Below are 17,143 nucleotides of genomic sequence, written 5' to 3' on the forward strand. Positions count from 1 at the left end.
CTTCTGTGTCTTTCTTGGGATCCTATTCTTCTTTCCATAGGGCTCATTCCTGGGCCCTCTTCTCATTCCTTTTACTCTCTCCTCTGGCTTTCCCAGAGCTTCCACCCCCACCTATGTGCTCATGAAACCACTCTCTCCATTCCAGGGCTTGCCCCCAAACTCCAGTCTAGACTCATATTCCAAATGCCTTCTGCACATCTCCACTTGAAAAAAAATCTCACAGGCACCTCAAATTCAACTAATCCCAAATTAAACTCGTTATTTCCCCCTCTAAAAACATGTTTCTCCATTCATATGATAGTACATGACACTACTATCAACTTAGCCATACAAGCTAGAAATCTGAAGATCATCCTTAACTCCAATTCACATGAGTCATCCTTGACCTCTACCCTCTTTTAATCACCCTCTCCCCTATCTGGACAATCCCCAAGCCCTACTAACTTTATTTCCCAAGTATAACCTGTGTCTCCATCTGCACTACCACTACTGTGGTTTAAGTCACCATCACCTCTGGCCCAGGTAATGGCAACTTCCTACTCACTGGTCTCCTTACATCCACTCTTGGCCCCTCCAATACATTCTCTACAGAGCAGCCAGTGATACTGCCTAAAACATAAAAGAAAAAAAATGTAAAAGAAATCAGGTCATTCCTCTGCTTAAAATTCTCCAGTGGTTTACGGTCAATTGATTTAGAAAGGAGGCCAAAACAATTCACTGAGGAAAGAATAGTCTTTTCAACTGAATATCATATGCAAAAGAATAAAATTGATCCCCTACCTCACACCATACACAAAAATTAATTAAAAATGGGTCACAGACATAAATATAAGAACTAAAAACTCTTAGAAGAAAATATAGGCGTAAATCTTCGTAACCTTGGATTTGGCAGTGGTTTCTTAGATATGATGCCAAACACACAAGCAACCAAAGGAAAAAGAAATTGGGCTTCACCAAATGAAAAACTTTTGTGTTTCCAAGGATACTACCAAGAAAGTGAAAAGACAACCCAAGCAATGGGAGAAAATATTTGTAAATCATGTATCTGATAAAGGATTTGTACTTAGAATATATAAAGAAATCTTGTAACTCAATAATTAAAAGACAACACAATTTAAAAATGGAAAAAGGATCTGAATAGAGATTTCTCCAAAGAAGATCTATAGATAGCTAGTAAGCACAGGAAATAATGCTCAACATCATTAGTCATCAGGGAAATGCAAACCAAAACCACAATGAGATACCACTTTATGCCCATTAGGATGACTAGAATCAAAAAGCAAGGAAATACCAAGTGTTGGCAACAATGTGGAAAAATTGGAACTCTCATAACACTGTTGGTGGGAATGTAAAATGGTGCAGCCGCTTTGGAAATAATTTGTCAGTGCCTCAAAAAAGTTACACATGGGGGTGGCTGGGTGGCTCAGCCGGTTGAGCATCCCACCTCAGCTCAGGTCATGATCTCACAATTTGTGAGTTCAAGCCCCACACTGGGCTGCTTCTGTCGGTGCAGAGCCCGCATCTTTGGATCCTCTGTCCCCTCTCTCTCTGCCCCTCCCCACCCCCTCAAAAAAAAAAAACATTAAAAAAAAGTTACACATGGGATTACTATGTGATCCAAGAATTCTACAATCAGGTACAGACTCAAGAGAAATGAAAACATCTGTCCAGAGAAAATCTTGTACATGAATGTGCATAGCAGTATTATTCATACGCCAAAAAGGGAAATAACACAGATATCCACCAACTGATAAATGGATAAAAATGCGGTATATTGGGGCACCCGGGTGGCTCTGTCAGTTAAGGGCCCAACTTTGGCTCAGGTCATGATCTCTCAGTTTGTGAGTTCGAGCCCCGCATCAGGCTCCGTGCTGACAGCTCAGAGCCTGGAGCCTGCTTCAGGTTCTGTGTCTCACTCTCTCTCTGCCCCTCCCCTGCTCACACTCTGCCTCTCTCTCTCATTCTCTAAAAAATAAACATTAAAAAAATTTTTTTAATGTGGTATAGCCATATGATGGAATATTATGCAGCCATAAAAAGGAATAAAATACTGATTCGTGCTACAACATGAATGAACCTTGAAAATGTTTTGCTACATGAGTAAGCCAGTCACAAAAGAGCACGTTTTATTATTCCATTCATATGAAATGTCCAGAATAGGCAAATTCACAGAGGAAAAAGTAGATTGGTGGTTGCCAGGGACCGGGGGGGGGGGGGAGGGCTGGGGAATTCTGGGACTTGGTGGTGGTAACAGCTAAAGGGCAAGGAATTTCTTTTGGAGGTGATGAATGTACAACTCTATGAATATACTAAAAATTATTAAACTGTATAGTTTACATGGCTGAAATGTATGTATGGTATGTGAACTATACCTCAATAAAGCTATTAACAATAACAGAAAATTCTTCAGTGGCTTCCTGTGGCCTATATAATAGAGTTTAAGTTCCTTAGCCTGGCATTCCAAGCCCTCCTGATATAGCCGGGAACTGCTGAACCTCTCCGCCTTAACTCCTACCACTTCTTGCCTCAAACATCTTATTTTAACCCCTTATGCCCATCATGCTACTTGGTGTCATTTAAGCTTACACCACCCTCCTCTTCCTGGAATGCACTCTCCTTTCATCAAACGAAACTCACAGAACTCATTAAGACAGTAACTCTCAATGTTATGCATAATCTTCTGGAGGGCTTGTTAAAACACAGAATGCTAGACCCCAACACCAAACTATCTGATTCTATAGTCAGGCCCAAGAATTTGTATTTCTATAAAGTTCCCAGGTGATACTAATGCTTGTGGTCCAGAGACCATACTTCAGGAGCTGCTTTGAGGTATACACCAGGCCTCACCTGCGGTTTCCCTAGGCTGCCTTCTATCCCTACCCTATCCCAGAGCTGGATCAACTGTTCCACCTCAGGACTCCCCCATGTGTTCATCTCTTATCAGTGCACTTAACACATTGTATTAAAATCATTACAAAACAATCTATCTGTATTACAAATGTATGAAACAAACTCACTGAAAGGGTAGAGAGAAAAGGTGCTGACCTAATAACCTAGGAAATGAGGGAAGTCTGTACGACTAAAAACAAAAGAAACAATATAAGTATTGTACTCTAGTGGATAAAGTTGTTTTTGGCATATGGGCTAACAATTCTGTCGCTACAATGCATGTATAACAAAATTGAAGAGTTAGGTAAATGCGGTGCCTGGGTGGCTCAGTCGGTTAAGCATCTGACTTTGGCTCAGGTCATGATCTCATGGTTCATGAGTTCAAGCCCCGTGTCGGAATCTATGCTGACAGCTTGGAGCCTGGAGCCTGCTTCAGATTCTTTTTCTCTCTCTCTCTCTCAAAAATAAATAAACATTAAAAAAATTTTTTTGAAGAATTAAGTAAATGAATGGTGGATAGTGGGAGCCACGTTTCTTACCTGTTCAAATGGCGAAGCAAGAGGAGACGGTGGTAATGCATGTGGTAATGGATTAGAGTTGGAGACATCAATATAAACCCATTTTTAACATAGATACAGGTGGTTATACATAGAATATTTACAGTTGTGTGTATACACATGGAGTATTATACACCCATATTTCCTTGCTTGGTCAGGTGAGAGGGCCTAGAAGCAAGAAAATCCCAGTAGCAAAAAGCTCACCTAGCACCCAGATCTTGGTTTCTAATACGATTCTCCAATAAAAGGAACCTGGGCTCCTTGGAAAAATGGCTGATTCTAGGACTGTGGCAGGAACTGTGTAAGACGAGCCTGGAGGAACCTATAGTGTCAGAAAATAAGGAAGTGCTCAAACAACCCCCCACAATGATGGGAGTATGCCAAAAAGACACAGGAGCCAAATGAAAGAGCTCCCAATGGGCACAGCTGGAACAATTTGAGCAACAAAGTAAAATTGGATTAGATGTATAAAATAAATACCTATGAGTCCATACTGATATAAATGAGTGAACAAATATAGGAGAGGAGACAAATCTCCCATGCAGGAGAAAATCAAATAATTTATGTAGATACTCTGCCCTCAAGGAAATGGAGCATAACTCCCTCTACCTAAATATGGAGTGCATATACTAACATCCTCCCAAAAAGTACAGTGTGGAAAGGTATGGGGGAGGGGAGAAGCGCAAGTAACTTTAAAGAGGAGAATCCTGGCAAACAGTACCTCAGCCAGGTGATTACAGTCAACATTAACAATGATATATCACATTAACATATGTACCCTTGATACAATTTGATGATAAGGACACTTTACCTCTCTAGTCTTCCCCCCAAAACCAAAACCTCCAATCTAAACACCAGAAACAATGAAAGATCCCAATTGAGAGAACATTCTACGAAACACCTAAGCAATACTCCTCAAAACTGTCAAAGTTATCAAAAACAAATAAGAAAATGTCACAGGCAAGAGTAACCTAAAGAGACAGATGACAAAATGTAATGTGATGTCCTAGACAGGATGCAAGAACAGAAAAAGGACCTTATGTAAAAACGAAGGAAAACTAGGGGTGCCTGAGTGGCTCAGTCAGTTAGGTATCCAACTCTTGATTTTGGCTCAGGTCATGAGCTCATGGTTTGTGAGATGGATCCCCATGTCGGGCTGTGCATGGACAGTGTGGAGCCTACTTGGGATTCTTTCTCTCTCTCTGCCCCTCCTCTGCTTGTGCTCTCTCTCAGTCTCTTTCAAGAATAAAGAAATGAACTTTAAAAAAAAAGATGAAGAGCAGGAAAGGAGGAAGAAAAGAGCTTGCTTGCTGCAAAACTCTGCTAGTTCTACTGTGGCTGCCCACTTCCCCAAACTCTGCTGAGCTGTAGAATTAAGTTATATTCCCTCTTACTCTGGTCTTGAACGTGAGGGCATAGTGATGGCCACTGGATCCCTCCACCTTAGTGCCAGCCCCTGAACTCATTCTCCACTTTCTCTTTCCTCATGACCCTCCCCACCCTCAGGGTGCCTTCACCTGGGTAACTGGTCTTCTGGCTTGGTCTATGTCCCAGAGCTTGAAGGAGAAAATATATCATTTTCTATTACTATTAGATCGTTTCCAAATCCCTAAACTGGTAACCTGTCCAGTATCCTAAACCCCTGTGAAGCCTGGTCTTCTAACTACAGGCAGGCCTCCTCTCCAGGAAGTAAAGTGCTGCCTGTGAACCCTAGCTCTGGGTTACACTCCCCAGAATCATACACCTTTTTTCCCTAACAAAATGTTTATTTTTGAGAGAGAGTGCAAGCAGGGAAGGGGCAGAGAAAGAAGGGGACAGAGGATCCTAAGCAGGCTCTGCACTGACAGCAGTGAGCTCAATGTGGGGCTCAAACTCACAAACCATGAGATCATAACCTGAACTGAAGGTGGATGCTCAACCAAGCCACCCAGGCATTGTAATACACCAACCTTTTAAATGGCAACTGTCTGCTTAGACTTTTTTTTTAATCTTTTTAAAATTTTTTTAATGTTTACTTATTTTTCAAGGTGAGAGAGAGAGACAGAGTGTGAGTGGGGGAGGGGCAGAGAGAGAGACACAGAATCTGAAGCAGGCCCCAGGCTCTGAACTGTCAGCACAGAGCCCGACGCGGGGCTCAAACTCACAAACTGCGAGATCATGACCTGAACCAAAGTCGGACGCTCAACCGACTGAGCCACCCAGGTGCCCCTGTCTGCTTAGACTTCTTACCACCAGTCTAAGACTCATATTGCTGGGTCCTACCTATCCTCTGGAACTCCCACATTTGTCAACCTTCTGCCTGAACCACAACTGGAATTTATAGTATTCCTTGCTCACCACCACTTTCTGATTGGGTTGAACCCCTATCAGGCAAGCTGCTTTGCAGTCTGCTCCACCTGAGTCAGCAGATCTCATACTGCATCTCAGCTCCTTCCCTCTACCCAGTCTGCTCCACCAATGAAGTTGGGCCTTCTTTCCTTATAACGGAGTTAAGAGAAAAAAATGAAATCTGCCTATTATAGCACTATCCTGGATATCTGGTTACTTACAAGACCACAATGTTTTCTGTAATACAGTTTGATTTAGCCACTCAACCTCTAATCACTTCCATTTTCCAGGGCTGGAAAAGAAAAAAAAATGTCATTTTTACTACTAATGCAATCATGTGTCCATCTGAAACACATAGGATCCCTAATGATCTAGAGAATGTAACACTTCATGGGTCCAAATGTTTTTTCCAAAATTGCTACCCTATTCTTCTTGGGCATGGCTGGGGGAAAAGCCAGGCCTGCTTGGCAGCCAAGAAGATAAGGGAAGAGTAACCAGTTCAGGAGAAAGAACCTCCTCCCAAGCAGAACAAGAAGGAAAACAGTGCTAAGTATGGGAGAAGGTCAGATTTATTTTCATTTACCAATTTATTTTTTTTCAGTGTATTTATTTATTTTGAGAGAGAGGGAGGGTGGGAGGGAGGGGCAGAGAGAGGAGACACAGAATCCCAGGCAGGCTCAGCACTGCCATAGTGGAGCCTGATGCAGGGCTTGAGCTCAAGAACCTTGGGCTCAAGAACTGTGAGATCATGACCTGAGCCAACGTCAAGAGTCGGAGGCTTAACGTACTGAGCCACCCAGGCACCCCTCATTTACCAATTTAGTAACTATTTAAAAGGCACTGGGGCGCCTGGGTGGCTTGGTCGGTTGGGCGTCCGACTTCGGCTCAGGTCATGATCTCACGGTCCGTGAGTTCGAGCCCCGCGTCAGGCTCTGTGCTGACAGCTCAGAGCCTGGAGCCTGTTTCAGATTCTGTGTCTCCCTCTCTCTCTGCCCCTCCCCTGTTCATGCTCTGTCTCTCTCTGTCTCAAAAATAAATAAATGTTAAAAAAAAAAAATTTAAAAGAAAAAAAAAAAGGCACTTACGTGTGAGGCTCTGATGTTAAAGAACTATTCAGATGCAAAACTGTCAACCCAGAAGAGAGATTTTAATTCCATAGCAAGGGACTATAAAACAAAAATTTTTGTATTTTAATGATTGTACCTGAAATTTCATGTGTAGAACATGATTCCCTATAAGGATCATTTTATTTATTTTTTAAATGTTTTATTTTTGAGAGTGCAGGTGGGGAAGGGGCAGAGAGAGAGGGACAGAGGATCCTAAGCAGGCTCTGTGCTAACAGCAGGGACCCTGCCTGATGCGGGCTTAGCTCTGGAACTCAAGGAACATGAGATCATGACCTGAACCGAAGTGAGACACTCAACCAACTGAGCCACCCAGGTGCCCCCCACTTTAAGAATCATTTTAAAGGACTTATAGAAAAATTATAGAGATAAACACTAGGTTCTGGAGGGGTCCTTTGGAACATTCCCTATAATATTCTTCTGGAATGTGATGGGATATGGAACCAAATGCAAAGACCCAGACCCAATAAAACTTTGTTTCACACGCAAAGAAACCAGAGTTGCTCTTTGTTTTCTAACCTAGTCACCAGGCTCTGGGCTTCTGGGAGGGGTGCCGGAGCCTGGTTCTGCTAACCTCACTGCATGTGAGTAGTTACTACTATCCTTCCCAAAAGATCTCAGTTCCCCTATCCTGATCCAGCTCCCTGATAAGGAGCTCTCTGACATACCTCTACATATCCAGTCCCCTTGTCAATGTGCATGCGGATACATCAGGCACAACTGGTAAATCTTTTCGATTGTCAACCAGCATCAATAAAACATGTGATTCTGATTTAAAAAAAAAAAAAAAAACTACAGGTGGCCTTAATGCCAGTACTGGAAACCGATCCATTAAAGCCTGAGTCACGGAAAAACTAGACTGAAAAGATGGCCACCTATTGGCCTGACTTCCAGGGATGATCATGTTAACCAAAGTAGAAAACAATGTATCACAATCACTTATAAATATTAACTTAATGTTATTAAACAGCAACCTCTGGGATAAATTAGAGAAGAATGTGGTTCGCATTTCAGTCACACAGCAAGTATTACTGATTATTTGGTAATTAGCTTTTCCCTGATTAGCCCCATTAATGAGATGGACAGCTAAGGGGAAAAAAAAAACCCAACCAACCCTACATCGCTTTACTCTTAACAGCCAGAAACTGGAAACAACTCAAGTGTCCAACTTGGGTTAACAATCTGTGGCATATTCATACAATGGAATACTACTCAATAACAGAAAAGAATGAACTACTATATGTATGAATTCATACATGTAAGAAACTCAACATTATGCTGAGCTACAGAAGCCAGGCCTAAAAGCAGCAGTGAGATTCAGCTTACACAAAGTTTTAGAACAGGCAAAACGAATCTGTAGTGGAAAACATCAGAGCAGTGGTTGCCTCTTTAGGTGGAAGGTGAGACTGGGGACAGCCTCGGAAGGGGCCTAAGGGAACTTTCTGGGGTGACAATAATATTCTACACCTTGACAGGGGTTTGGGTTACACAAATGGATGCATTTATGAAAACTCACCAAATGGACATGTAAGATTTGTGATTTCTTTGTATGTAAATTTTACTTCAAAAGAAAAAAAAAGTGAAAATATTAAAGCCTAGTTAATGGTATGTATGCTGCGGTAGGAGGAAGTATCCTGATCTCTGCAATCTACTTTGAAATGCATCCAAAACGTAAGATGGATTGGTAGAATAGGTATGTGATGGAGTAAGTGTAGTAAAATATTAATAATTGAATCTGGGTGGTGGATCAAAAAAAAAAAAAAAAGGAAGTAACTGCTTTGCCCATAGATTACTACCCATAGATTACCTCAGTTCAAAGGCACACATAACCCGGAGTCATAACACACTGCGGTCAGGTTCTTAACCAAGTACTCAAATGCAACTGGTTTCACCAACAGCACCAATAACCTCCATATTACCAAATCGAGTGGCCACTTCTTGGTCTTTATCTTTCTTGACCTTTCTGTTGCATTTAAAACCACTGACCACTGGGGTGCCTGGGTGGTTCAGTCTGTTAAGCATCCGATTCTTGGTTTCAGCTCAGGTCATCATCTTGTGGTTCGTGAGTTCAAACCCCGAATCAGGCTATGCACTGCCTGTGTGGAGCTTGCTTGGGATTCATAATCTCTCTCTCTCTCTGCCCCTCCCCTGATCACACTCTGTCTCACTCTCAAAATAAATAAACTTAAAAAAAAACCCTACTGACCACTATTCTCCCACATGAAGTTTTCCCTCCTTGGGTACAGTGGCATACAACATTCTTTTGGATTTCTTCTCTAACCATTCCTTCTCAGTCTGTATCTTGAATTCCTCTCCCTCTGCCTGTTCCCATATAAATGCTGGCATTTCCAAAGATCTGTTGTCCTTGCACTTCTGACTCTACATACTTTCCCCTAGAGGGTTTTCTCCATGGCAGTGGCTTTGTACTGGGTTGAACAGCACCCTCCAAAATTTCACGTTGACCTGGAACCTGGAAATGTGACCTTATTTGGAAAGAGGGTCGTTGCAGACATAATCAAGCTAAAGTGAGGGTGTACTGGATTCAGGTGGGACTTAATCCAACGTGGCTGATGTCCTCTAAGGGGTACATTAGGACACAAAGAGACAGACACAGAAACAAAGTGGAGAAGGCCATGTGAAGACAGAGTCAGAGACTGTAGTTAATGTAGGTCAAAGCCAAGGAAATCCAAGGATTGCCCATGCCACCAGAAGCTAGGAGAGGCATGGAATACATTCTCTGTCACAGCCCCCAAGAAGAAATTAAGGAAGCTAACATCTTGATTTCAGACTTCTGGCCTCCAAAAACGGAGAGATTTTTGACTGTGGTGAAATCCATAGAAGAGAAAATTTGCCACTTTAGTCATTTTTAGACTTCACCGGCATTTTCATTCATAATGTCATACAACCATCACCACTCTCAATTTCTAAAACATTTTCATCACCTCAAACCCATCAAACAATAGCTCCCCATTCCCATCTGCTAAGCCCCAGGTAACCTCTATTCTACTTTCTGTCTATATGAGAATTTGCCTAATCTAGGTATCTTATACAAGTGGAACCATACAATATTTTTCCTTCTGTCTGGGTTATCTCACTTAGCATACTGTTTTCAAGGTGCATCCATATTGTAGCATGTGTCACAATTTCTTTCCTAAGCCTGAATTATATTCCACCACATGAAAACACACTGTGTTTACTGGTGGACACTAGGGTTGTTTCCACTTTTTGGCTCTTATAAATAATGCTGCTGTGAGCAACGGTGTACAAGTATCTGTCTGGGTCCCTGTTTTCAATTCTTTGGGAGTATACACCTAGGAGTGGAATGGCTGGGTCCTATGGTAATTCTATGTTTAACCCTGAGGAAGTGCCATGTGTTTAAGGGGGCTGAGGGGATGGATGTGGGTAGGTGGGAAGCAGAGCAATCTCGAAGAGTACAATAATTTGGTTAAGAGAAGAAATGGGTGCCTGAGTGGCTCAGTCAGTTAAGCGTCTGACTTTGGCCCAGGTCATGATCTTGCGGTTCATTAGTTCGAGCCCCACATGGGGCTCTGTGCTGACAGCTCAGAACCTAGAGCCCATTTTGGATTCTGTGTCTCCCTCTCTCTCTGTCCCTCCCCCGCTCACACTGTGTCTCTCTCTCTCTCAAAAATGAATAAACATTAATTTTTTTAATCCAAAGCCACCGTTCTATCCACCATTTCACCTTGCCTCCATGTATTTCCCAGGCAACTATCAAGATCCAGAGATCTGCTTTCAATCCTCCTACTTCTACCATGCTCCAGCAATACTAAACTCCCACACTACTCTGAAGGAGCCATGCTTCCTCTTGCTTCTGAACCTTTACTCACAAAACTGTCTAATATGCCATGTGCATCAGCTTCTTTCCCACTGCTGAGCTAATTCCCACTCATCCTTTAAAAGTCAGTAATCCCTCTCCAACTCTCTGACAACCTCCCTCTCCCTCTCCCTCTCCCTCTCTCTCTCTCTCTCACACACACACACACACACACACACACACACTATCCCAGAATTGTGGATTAAGGACATATCCTCTGTATTTCTATTATGGAAATCTTCATTTTTCTTTCTTCCCCACTAGATTATAAATACGTGTGTCTTTTTCACCACTGCATCCTCAGCAACCAGCAGAGTGGGTTGATCCACTGGAGACACTTGGTTAATGTTTGCTGAAGGCATGGAAGGGCGAGATCAGAATACTCAGAAAGCTTAGAGAAAGCATCTTTCAGATATGATCATTTGTCTTTCCAGAGTCTGCAATCCCCCATCAAAGCTACCTTAAAAGTTCTTCCACTAACCATACTAGCAGACTATAACCTGCCCAGTCACTTAAGACCTGGCCTGTGTGGTTTGAAAAACAATGCCTTCAACTAAAATAAACTTTCTTTTTTTTTTATAAATTTTTTTTATAACATTTATTTATTTTTGAGACAGAGAGAGACAGAGCATGAACGGGGGAGGGTCAGAGAGAGGGAGACACAGAATCTGAAACAGGCTCCAGGCTCTGAGCTGTCAGCACAGAGCCCGACGCGGGGCTTGAACTCACAGCCCTCACAGACCACGAGATCATGACCTGAGCTGAAGTCGGCTGCTTAACCAACTGAGCCACCCAGGCGCCCCTAAAATAAACTTTCTTGAGGGGGAAAAAAGAAAAACAATCCCTTTAAGACAGCACATTAAGCAGAATTCTGAGAAAGTCACTTCAACATTAATACAATTTAGGGGTGCCTGGGTGGCTCAATTGGTTAAGCTTCTGACTTCAGCTCAGGTCATGATCTCACTGTTTGTGGGTTCAAGCCCCGCATCAGGCTCTGTGCTGACAGCTCAGAGCCTGGAGCCTGCTTCAGAGTCTGTGTCTCCCTCTCTCTCTGCCCTTCCCCCCTCTCGCACTCTGTCTCTCTCAAAAATAAATAGAACATTTAAAAAAATTAAAATAAATCAAATAAATGCTTTTATAAGCAGCCCTGTTTAAAAACAAATCCAGGGGTGCCTGGGTGGCTCAGTCGGTTGAACATCTGACTTCAGCTCAGATTATGATCTCACGGTTCATGAGTTCGAGCCTGGCACTGGGCTCTGCACAGCTCTGACAGTGCAGAGCCTGCTTCAGATCCTCTATCTCCCTCTCTCTCTTCCCCTTGCCCATGTTGTCTCTCTCGCTCTCCCAAAAATAAAGATTAAAAAATTAAAAACAAATCCAAAACATTGGGCTACTAGAGACCTCAATGGAAGAACTTGAGCTTGGCTATAAAACCCAGCCAAATCTTAGATCCTAAGAATAACTGCTCCTGAATTAGCTCCAATCAGAAGTAGCATGGAGGCACCAATCCTCATGATGCCCATGGAAGCTCTCACTCTGAACATTCTCCTGTAATAATCATCCAATGTTTCCAGGTCCTCCATTGGTGAAATTATAACCACTATGTTTGGAGACATCTGACTAACGAAATAAGCTAAGAGATCTTCAGTTGTGCATCACATAGGAATTAAGCACTCACTATGTGTCAAGCACTGTGCTAAACACTGGAGATACAGTGGAGAGCAAGCCAGGTCTCTGCCTTTGTGCAGCCTGTAACAGGGACTGACATTTATCAACGAATCACATAACTAGTTACAAACTGTAACAATGGCATGAAGGCTGTTAAAGCATACATCAGGGAAATCCGGGGATGAGCAGCAGTGGGTCTCAAACCTCACAGAATTCTATCTTAATTTTTGAGGTTTGGTCCTTGCTGAATACACCCAATGTGTAGTGGTCACAAAGCAAAGACCTGTGGGGACAAGGCAAGTAACTGCAATGAGTGAAAATGCTGTGTAAAAAGTAACACTGGGGCACATGTGCCCTATTTAAAGGGGGCAGGCTGCTATTGGTCTCCAGATGGTAGTTACAGTTGCAGGAATAAAAGCCCAGGATTGCCAAGATCTTCTGACTATTGAAGATCAGTTGGAAACTCTGATTTTTATGGGAATTTCTCCTGATTTTTAAATGGTAACTAATGGGGCATCTGGGTGGCTCAGTCAGTTCAGCGTCCAACTCTTGGTTTCAGCTCAGGTCATGATCTCACGGTTCATGGGATCAAGCCCCCGCTTTGGGCTCTGAGCTGGCAGTGCGGAGCTTGCTGGGGATTCTCTCTCTTTGTCCTTCCCCTACTCGTTCTCTCTCTCTCGAAATAAACATTTAAATGGTAACTAATGCAGAAGTTTTTTGTTTTTTTTTTTAATGTTTATTTATTTTTGAGACAGAGACAGACAGAGCATGAACAGGAGAGGGGCAGAGAGAGAGGGAGACACAGAATCGGAAGCAGGCTCCAGGCTCTGAGCCATCAGCCCAGAGGCCGACACAGGGCTCGAACTCACGGACTGCAAGATCATGACCTGAGCTGAAGTCGAACGCTTAACCGACTGAGCCACCCAGGCACCCCAATGCAGAAGTTTTTAAAATACTAGTAAGAACAAACAAAACTTACCTATGAACATGGCTCATGGCTGCCAATCTGTGACCTCTGGTTTATCTGAGCTAGAAAAAGCACCACTGGGTTGGCTGAATCCCCTCTCCAAATGTTTGCTCCTAAAAAAATGGTAGGCCTGTAGTTCTCTGGACAGGAACCTAGTCAAGCTTTGGTATGGGGCTTAACACTGTCCCTCTATGTCCTCTGTTTCACCTGTAAGTCCAATCACTTACAACAGTGTAAGGCTTTCTATAGTACTCATTATCTGTGTCACTGGCTTTGGACTCCACAGCTAAGAACTATCTGGACCAAACCATATGGCCCAAAAGAGATCCAAGGTTCTTAGTGCTCTTCCAGGTCCTTTATACCCTGTCGCAAAGAGATTCAAGCAGGCAGGAAGATGAAGCCCTAGCTTAAAGTGGGTAAAGGCAGGTAGGGATCTAGTCCCCCTCCTTTGTAACTTCGACCTGAAAATTTTGGTTAAACCGGGCAAACGTTCCTCTGCCAGAATAAACAGGAAGACAGCATCCTCTTACATGTTAACAACATGCCCTCAGAAAGCAGCTGAACTTGCTGGCTAATTACTCTGGAAAAGACAGCTAATTAATAATTATGTCAAAACCAAAATTACCTTTTTCTGGCATAGCAGATGTGCGTTGGCACCCAGATGGGTCACACCAGCCAAAGCGCCTCAGCAGGAAATAGTTTCATCATTTGGGAGAGTATTTGGTGGCCAATATCCTGACTAGCCCTTTGGAATGAAGTCTAACTAAAAATGAAAAATTCTCCAGGAATAATATTAAGTTCTCTTAGAATAGGTATAGACCTTTAGTACTTCCAGCCCCTAATCTGCCAGCCCAAGGTTATCTGGTTAGCCACTACACTGTAGTGCAAAACTCTGGGGCTTCAAGCAAGTACTTATTCCAGGATTGGGACAAACCTGGGGTTGTTTGGAAAGAAGTTCTGAACCCTCAAGATTGCCTTCAATTCACCTTCAGGCCACCTTAGTGGGGAAGTGGACAAGACCTTCCATTAACATGAAAATAAAAATCTAAAAACCACTGGGGCACCTGGGTGGCTCAGTTGGTTAAGCATCCGACTTTCGCTCGGGTCATGATCTCACAGCTCATGGGTTCAAGCCCCGGGGTCAGGCTCTGTGCTGACAGCTCAGAGCCTGGAGCCTGCTTTGGATTCTGTGTCTCCATCTCTCTCTTCCCCCTCCCACTCATGTTCTGTCTCTAAATAAATAAATAAACAAACCATTTAAAAAATTTTCTAAAAAAATCTAAAAACCATTACCTAGGTGATGGTTGCAATAATAATTCATTAAACTGAATACCTGTTTTATACATTTTCATATATATATATATGTATATATCAGAACAAAAGTTGTAAAAGAATGTTACTTGCCTAAATACAATGCAATTTTGAATTTAAAAAAATTCTTTTAATGTTTATTAGGTGGGGGAGGGACAGAGAGAGGGAGACACAGAATCCGAAGCAGGTTCCAGCCTCCAAGCTGTCAGCACAGAGCCCAACATGGGGTTTGAACTTGTGAGCCTCAAGATCGTGATCTGAGCCAAAGTCAGATGCTTAACCGACTGAACCTCCCAGCTGCCCCTACGAAGCAATTTTGAATACTGATCTTGTATCTTGCAACTTTGGTGAACTCTTTTATTAGCTCTTATAGTTTTTTGTGGATTCATTAGGACTTTCTACATAAAACACCATTTTATCTGCAAATACAGATAGTTTTATTTCCTTCTTTCCAATTTGCATGCCTTTTAGTTCTTTTTCTTGCCTATTTGCCATGGCTAGAACCTGTATTATAATGTTGAATTATAATATTGAACAGAAGTGGCGACAGCAGACACCATTATCATGTTCCTAATAAAATGATGGAAAGCTTTCAGTCTTTCACCATTAAGTATAATGTTAGCTTTGAGTTTCTGTAGACACCTTTGATTAGACTGAGGAAGTTACCTTGGATTCCTAGTTTGTTGAGCTTGTATAATTAAAGGGTGCTAGATTTCTCAAAGGCTTTTTCTGCACATATTGAGAAGAACATATGGCTTTGTCCTTTGGCTCTGGATAAGATTGATAGGTCTACTCTGAAGTAGAGATGTCAGGGAAGCAGTTGGATACATGAGCCTAGAGTTCAGAAGAGGTCAGGACTACAGACAAAATGTGAAAATTTTCAGCATAAAAATGTGACTTAAAGCCAAGAACCTAAGGGCACCTGTGTGGCTCAGTCAGTTAAGTGTCTGACTCTCGATCTCATCAGCTCAGGTCTTGATCTCATGGTCATGAGTTCAAGCCCCATGTTGGGCTCCACGCTGGGCATGGAGCCTACTTAAAAAAAAATAAAGCCAATGGGGTGCATGGGTGGCTCAGTCAGTTAAGTGTCCGACTTCAGCTCGGGTCATGCTCTCGTGGTTCATGAGTTCAAGCCCTGCATAGGTCTCTGTGCTGACAGCTCACAGCCTGGAGCCTGCTTCAGATTCTGTGTCTCCCTATCTCTTTATCCCTCCCCCACTCACACTCTGTCTCTCTCTCTCAAAAATAAATAAAGGTTAAAAAAATTAAAAAAAAAATAAAGCCAAGAGCCTGGAAAAGATTGTCAAAGGATGAAGTATAATTAAAAAAAAAGACAAAATGGGGCACCTGGGTAGCTCAGCCAATTAAGCATCTGACTCTTGATTTTCGCTCAGGTCATGATATCATGGTTCGTGAGATCGAGCCCCACATCTCGGGCTCTATGCTGACAGCATGGAGCTTGCTTGGGATTCTTTCTCTCCCTCTCTCTGCTCCTCCCCTGCCCATGCACACATGCGCTCTCTCAAAATAAACACTAAAACAAAACAAAAACCATGTTACAAAAACCAACAGTGCAACATTAAGAACATTTACAGAATTCCAGCTAACGAATACAAAAACAGTAGTAAAGTTAGAAAATCAACACTTTGTAATCCCTAATGAAATAACTAAGTTGGGCAATAATTATAAATGGATGCAAGGTCATTGGGGAATGGAGTACTCGCAGGATGCTAAAGTATCCCCAAGGTATTATTTATTCATCATAAGGGGGGAAATGCAACTCTGCAAAGGAGTGACCAGCCTGTGACCACCTGAGCACACTGACCAATCCTAACATTACTACAAGTAGGAATATCAGACATTATATGCTTCCTGATGTGATGCAATAAGAAGTACACAACCTCACCTTTAAAATATTCATGCCACAAATATTGACCCTTAATCTTTGTGGTTTTTTTTTGCTCTAGAATAGTGTTTAATTTTTTTATTAAGGTATAATTGACATATAACATTGTATTAGTTTCAGGTATACAACATAACGATTCAGTATTTGTATATATCATGAAGTTATCACCACAGTAGGTCTAGTTAACATCTGTCACCATGGATAGTTTTTTTACTTGTGATGAGAACTTTTTTCAAATTTACTCTTAGCAACTTTCAAATATGCAATACAGTATTATTAACTATAGTCATATAGTTAACTATATGACCATGCTGTACATTACATCCCCATTACTTATTTATCTTATAACTGGAAGTTTTGTACCTTTTGACTTTCCTCACCCATTTTGTCCACCCTCCCACCTCTGGCAACCACCAATCAGTTCTGTATCTATAAGCTTGTTTTTTAGGGTTTGTTTTTTTAAGATTCCACATATTTGTGGGGCGCCTGGGTGGCGCAGTCGGTTAAGCGTCCGACTTCAGCCAGGTCACGATCTCGCGGTCCGTGAGTTCGAGCCCC

At 42.3% G+C, this 17,143-nt stretch overlaps 1 protein-coding gene across 1 annotated transcript in view; it reads right to left on the minus strand.

Moving 5' to 3' along the window:
- ERCC6L (ERCC excision repair 6 like, spindle assembly checkpoint helicase) overlaps positions 1–17,143 on the minus strand; it is a 35,346-nt gene that overhangs the window by 5,531 nt on the left and 12,672 nt on the right. The window lies entirely within an intron of this gene.

This window comes from Lynx canadensis, chromosome X (genome assembly GCF_007474595.2).
Source record: "Lynx canadensis isolate LIC74 chromosome X, mLynCan4.pri.v2, whole genome shotgun sequence".
Classification (NCBI taxonomy): domain Eukaryota; kingdom Metazoa; phylum Chordata; class Mammalia; order Carnivora; family Felidae; genus Lynx; species Lynx canadensis.